Source organism: Cebus imitator, unplaced genomic scaffold (assembly GCF_001604975.1).
Source record: "Cebus imitator isolate Cc_AM_T3 unplaced genomic scaffold, Cebus_imitator-1.0 Scaffold85, whole genome shotgun sequence".
NCBI lineage: Eukaryota > Metazoa > Chordata > Mammalia > Primates > Cebidae > Cebus > Cebus imitator.
In genome coordinates this window covers 2247172-2253486 of record NW_016107400.1, presented here as the reverse complement: position 1 = coordinate 2253486, position 6315 = coordinate 2247172, and positions in this window count along the sequence as shown.

The following is a 6315-nucleotide window of genomic DNA, read 5'->3' as shown; positions in this document are numbered from 1 at the left end:
AAAAAAAAAAAAAAAAAAAAATTGTGGGTTGCAAAATGTACCAAAGGAGAGGGCACTGCACACACCAAAGGAAACAATCAGTTCCTCTCACACTTCTGACGCCAAATATGTGTGTGGGTTTTTTCCTCACATCAACTGTATTAGTCTATTCTCACCTTGCTATAAAGAAATACCTGGGTAATTTATAAAGAAAAAAGGTTTCATTGTCTCAGGATGCTGCAAGTTGTACAAGAACCATGGCTGGGGAAGCCTCAGGAAACTTACAGTCATGGTAGAAGGCAAGTGGGGAATGAGATGTCTCACATGGCCAGAGCAGGAGGAGGAGGCAGAGAATGGGGAGCTGCCACACACTGGCTCACACCTGTAATCCCAGCACTTTGGGAGGCTGAGGTGGGAGGATTGCCTGAAGGCAGGAGTTCAAGACTAGCCTGGCCAACATGGTGAAACCCTATCTCTACTAAAAATACAAAAATTAGTATGCCTGTCATCCCAGCTACTCAGGAGGCTGAGGCATAAGACTTGCTTGAACCTGGGAGGCCGGGGTTGCAGTGAGCCTAGATTGCACCACTGCCCTCCAGCCTGGGCAACAGAGAGAGACTCCAACTAAAGAAAAAAAGAAAAAAATCTCCTGAGAATTCTATCATGAGAATAGCACCAAAGGGGGCAATCTGCCTCCACCTCCACCTCGGCCTCCATGGTTCATTCACCTCCCACCAAGCCCCACCCCCAACATTAGGAATTGCAATTTGATGTGAGATTTGGGTGGGGACATAGCTCCAAACCATATCACCAACCGGTCTTTCAATTCTCCTGACACCAGCCGGGTGTCCTAGGATTCAATTCAATTCCAACACTACCTACCTGGAGTAGAGTCAAACTTCACAGATAAAAGACTCGGTCCCACAAGACTGCCCCCCCCTTTGGATGCCTAGACCTCCAGTGCTTCTGACTGATGCGGCTACAGATTGGGGGTTCCCATGACCCTCTCTTCAGGTCTGATACTTTGCTTTAAAATCTCACAGAACTCAGGGAAACACTTGAATTACAATTACTGGTTTGTTAAGAAGGGTACAAATGAACAGCGGGAGGAAGAGAGGCATAGGCCAAGGTATGGGGAAGGCGCATAGACCTTTCATGGCCTCTCTAGGCGACCCCCTCCATGTGTTCACTAATCCAGGAGCTCTTCAAACTGTTTAGAGATTTTATGGAGGTTCCGTTATATAGGCACAATTGGCTAAATTCACTGGCCATTGGTGATTAAACTCATCTTCCAGCCTGTCTCCCCTCTCCAGGGATCAGGGGTGGGGCTAAAAATTCCAACCCTCAGCTGGGCATGACTCATGCCTGTAATGTCAGCACTTTGGGGTGGATCACGAGGTCAGGTGTTCAAGATCAGCCTGGCCAACGTGGTGAAATCCTGCCTCTACTAATAATACCCAAATTAGGCGGGCGTGGTGGTGGGCGCCTGTGATCCCAGCTACTCAGGAAGCTAAGGCAGGAGAATCGCTTGAACCCAGGAGGCAAAGGTGGCCGTAAGCCACTGCACTCCAGCCTGGGTGACAGAGTGAGACTCTGTCTCACTCACACACACACACACACACACACACACACACACACACACACACAAAAGAAAAACACTGAAAAAAGACTAAACATAACAAAAGATGCTCTTATCACTCCATCACTCGGGAAATTACAAGGGTTTTAGGAGCTGTGTGCCAGGAACCAAGGACAGAGACCAAATATATATTTTTTAAATTATGTCACATGTACCAACAGATGTATACACATCATTTTAGTTCATTTATAATAAAAAGAATTAGGCCAGGTGCAGTGGCTCATGCCTGTAATCCCAGCACTTTGGGAGGCTGAGGTGGCGGATCACCTGAGGTCAGGAGTTCGAGACCAGCCTGACCAATATGGTGAAACCCCACCTTTAAAAAAAAAAAAAGAATTAGGAGCCAGGTGTGGTGGCTCACGCCCATAATCCCAGCATTTTGGGAGGCCGAGGTGGACAGATCACGAGGTCAGGAGATCGAGACCATCTTGGCCAGCATGGTGAAACCCCCATCTCTACTAAAAAATACAAAAATTAGCTGGGCGTGGTTGACGTGTGCCTGTAGTCCCAGCTACTCGGGAGGCTGAGGCAGGTGAATTGCTTGAACCCGGGAGGCGGAGGTTGCAGTGAGCGAGATTGTACCACTGCACTCCAGCCTGGTGACAGAAAAGAATTAGCTGATGTTTTAACTTCTCTGAATCTTCAGGGATAACTGAAGTTTGCTACTAATTTGTTGGCTTTTTTTTTTTTTTTTTGAGACAGAGTCTTGCTCTGTTGCCCGGGCTGGAGTGCCATGACACAACCTGGGCTCATTGCAACCTCGGCCTCCCGGGTTCAAGCAATTCACCTGCCTCAGCCTCCCGAGTAGCTGGGACTACAGGCGCACGCCACCACACCTGGCTAATTTTTTTTGTAATTTTAGTAGAGACAGTGTTTCACCATATTGGTCAGGCTGGTCTCCAACTAGTGACCTCAGGTGATCCACCCGCCCTGGCCTCCCAAAGTGCTGGGATTACAGGCGTGAGCCATTGCACCTGGCTGCTTTTTTTTTTTTTTTTTTTTCCTTTCTTTTGGCTGATTTACCTAAACAAAGCCTTTGGCAAAATGTTTTCTTCCTCTTCCAACACATTCCCTTACTTACCTTTAAGTCCTGGTACCTGCTGATTGATAAAATGTTGCTGTAAAGACCACAGCTCTTGTATCTGCCAGCAATGATAAGCCAGTCTGATTTACCTAAGAGATCATGGGAATTTGCTGGAAAGACACTGGGTGAGATGCAGGTGAGTTCAGAAGGAGATGGGAGCTGAGGACTAGAGGGAACCCAGCATGGTGGCTGACCACCTGTAAGGCCGGTTGCCTCGCCAGGAGGCCGGACACACCCACCTCTGCACTCGGCACCTGACTCTGCACTCGGCACCTGACTCTGCACTCGGCACCTGGCTCTGCGCTCCGCACCTGGCTCTGCGCTCAGCACCTGGCTCTGCGCTCGGCACCTGGCTCTGCCACATGGCTCCCTTGGAAGTCTCCGGCTAATGCCACCCTGGCGGCTCTCACACCGAAAAACCCGCCCAACAACCCGCCAACCAATAGTGGCCCGCCCCATCCCAATCCCGCTGCCCTGGACCCAATCAGAGCACCCAGCTGTTGCTCGTTCCTCCCAGCCATACCCCCCCACCCAGGAAGTCAGCACGGCTTCTCTGGCCCCCTTTCCCCGGACCAGAGAACCTCGCCCAGGAGCTGAATAAATTGGCATTTAATTTTCTTATACCGGCCTCAGTTTCCTCATTTTAAACTCGGCAATGACCCTTACACCAACTTTCCCTCTTTCAGCCTCTCTCTGAGGCTTCCTGTTCCTTCTCTGGGTCCTGGCTTTCTGCTTTCCAGTACAGGCAGCAGAAAATGGCAGGCAACAGCAGTAGGCAACGAAGCTAACAGATGTCACTGTTGTTCAGTCTCTCTCTCTCTCTCTCTCTCTCTCTCTCTCTCTCTCTCTCTCTCCTGTGTGTTTAGAACCATCCACATTTTTACAAATTTTTTTTTTAGACAAGGTCTCACTCTGGGGCCAGGCACAGTGGCTCATGCCTGTAATCTCAGCATTTTGGGGGGCTGAGGCAGGAGGATCACCTGAGGTCAGGAGTTCGAAACCAGCTTGACCAACATGGTGAAACCCAGTCTCTACTAAAAATACAAAAATAAGCCAGGCGTGGTGATTCCCAGCTACTCAGGAAGCTGAGGAAGGAGAATCGCTTGAACCCAGGAGGTGGAAGCTACAGTGAGCCAAAATCTTGCCACTGCACTCCAGCCTGGGCTACCGAGCTAGACTCTGTCTTGGAAAAAAAAAAAAAAGATGCAATGGCTCATGCCTGTAATCCCAGCACTTTAGGAGACCAAGGCTGAGGCAGGTGGATCACCTGAGGTCAGGAGTTCAAGACCAGCCTGTCCAACATAGTGAAACCCAGTCTCTACTAAAATTACAAAGTTATCCAGGCATGGTGGCATATGCCTGTAATCCCAGACACTTGGGAGGCTGAGGCAGGAGAATCACTTGAACCCAGAAGACAGAGATTGCAGTGAGCCAAGATCATGTCATTGCACTCCAGTCTGGGCAACAAAAGCAAAACTCTATCTAAAAAAAAAAAAAAAAGGAAAAAAGAAAGAATAAAGCTTTCAGAACGGGGTGGGGGTGGCTCACACCTGTAATCCCAGCACTTTGGGAGGCTGAGGCAGGCAGATCACTTGAGATCAACAATTCCAGACCAGCCTGGCTGACATGGTGAAACTCTGTCTCTACTAAAAATACAAAAATTACCTGGGCATGGTAGTGTGTGCCTGTAGTTCACCTCAGCTACTCGGGAGGCTGAGGCAGGAGAATCGTTTGCACCCAGGAGGTGGAAGCTACAGTGAGCCAAGATCATGTCACTGCACTTTAGTCTGGGCAAAAGAGCGTGACCCTCAAAAAAAATTTAAAAAAGATAAATAAAGCATAAAACATTTGCTGTAGATTGCTAAGCCTTGGTCCCACTGGTATATCTTCTCCCAAAAGAATCCCTAACAAAGTACTAAGTTATGTGGCATAGATTCTGAGTGAGAAGTTTGTTTCTTCTTCCCTGTTAAGAAAAAGTGTCCAGTGATTGCAAAAAAAAAAAAATAATTAATTGATTAAAATAATGTGTATAAATTCTTCTAAGAGGGCTGGGTGCAGTGGCTCATGCCAATAATCCCAGCACTTTGGGGGACCGAGTCGGGGGGATCATGAGGTCTGGAGTTCGAGACCAGCCTGGCCAATATGGTGAAACCCCCTCTCTACTAAAAATACAAAAATTAGCCGGGTGTGGTGGCAGCTGCCCGTAGTCCGAGCTACTCCTGAGGCTGAGGCAGAAGAATCACTTGAACCTGGGGGGTGGAGGTTGCAGTGAGCAAGATAGTGTCACTGTGCTACAGCCTGGGCAACAAGAGCAAGACTCCGTCCCAAAATTAAATAAATAACTATTTAAAAAATAAATCTGGCCGGGCACGGTGGCTCACGCCTGTAATCCCAGCACTTTGGGAGGCCGAGGCGGGTGGATCACGAGGTCAAGAGATCGAGACCATCCTGGTCAACATGGTGAAACCCCGTCTCTACTAAAAATACAAAAAATCAGCTGGGCATGGTGGCGCATGCCTGTAATCCCAGCTACTCAGGAGGCTGAGGCAGGAGAATTGCCTGAACCCAGGAGGCGGAGGTTGCGGTGAGCCGAGATCGCGCCATTGCACTCCAGCCTGGGTAACGAGACGGAAACTCCGTCTCAAAAAAAATAAATAAATAAATAAAATAAATAAATAAATCTAAGAAGCTCGTATTAGGAATTTTTTCATTTGTAATTAAGATAATACTCAGCTTAAACCATAGAGCATTTTTTTTCTTTCAGACGGTGTCTCGCTGTGTCACCCAAGCTGGAGTGCAGCGGCATGATCTCAGCTCACTGCAGCCGCCACTTCCCAGGTTCAAGCAATTCTCCTGCCTCAGCCTCTGGAGTAGCTGGGACTACAAACGCACACCACTACGCCCGGCTGATTTTTGTATTTTTAGTAGAGACGGGGTTTCACTATGTTGGCCAGGATGATCTTGAACTCCTGATCTCGTGATCCACCCACCTTGGCCTCCCAAAGTGCTAGGATTACAGGTGTGAGCCACCACGCCAGCACCATCGGGCATTTTTATTAGTAAGATGTCTCACGGCGGGCTTGGCAGCTCATCAATGCCATCAAGGGCTCAAGTTCTTTCTCTTTCTGCTCTGCTTTTATAAGGACCAAAAGAAAGCCTTTCCTCCACCCTCTAACGGTTCCCTAAAAATGAACTTGTACTCATGGGATTAACCCAAACTGCACCTACTCTGTTGATAATAAAATGTCCAGTTAAGGGCCGGGCGCGGTGGCTCACGCCTGTAATCCCAGCACTTTGGGAGGCTGAGGGGGGTGGATCACGAGGTCAAGAGATCGAGACCATCCTGGTCAACTTGGTGAAACCCCGTCTCTACTAAAAATACAAAAATTAGCCGGGCGTGGTGGCAGGCTCCTGTAATTAATCCCAGCCACTTGGAAGGCTGAGGCAGGAGAATCACTTGAACTGGGGAGGTGGAGGTGGCAGTGAGCTGAGATCACTCCACTACACTCCAGCTTGGGTGACACAGCGAGACTCCATCTTGAAGAAAAAAGAAAAAGCCTTGACCTCTGATACCACCCAGAACAAACCGTTCTTTCCCTCAGAGCCAAGAAGA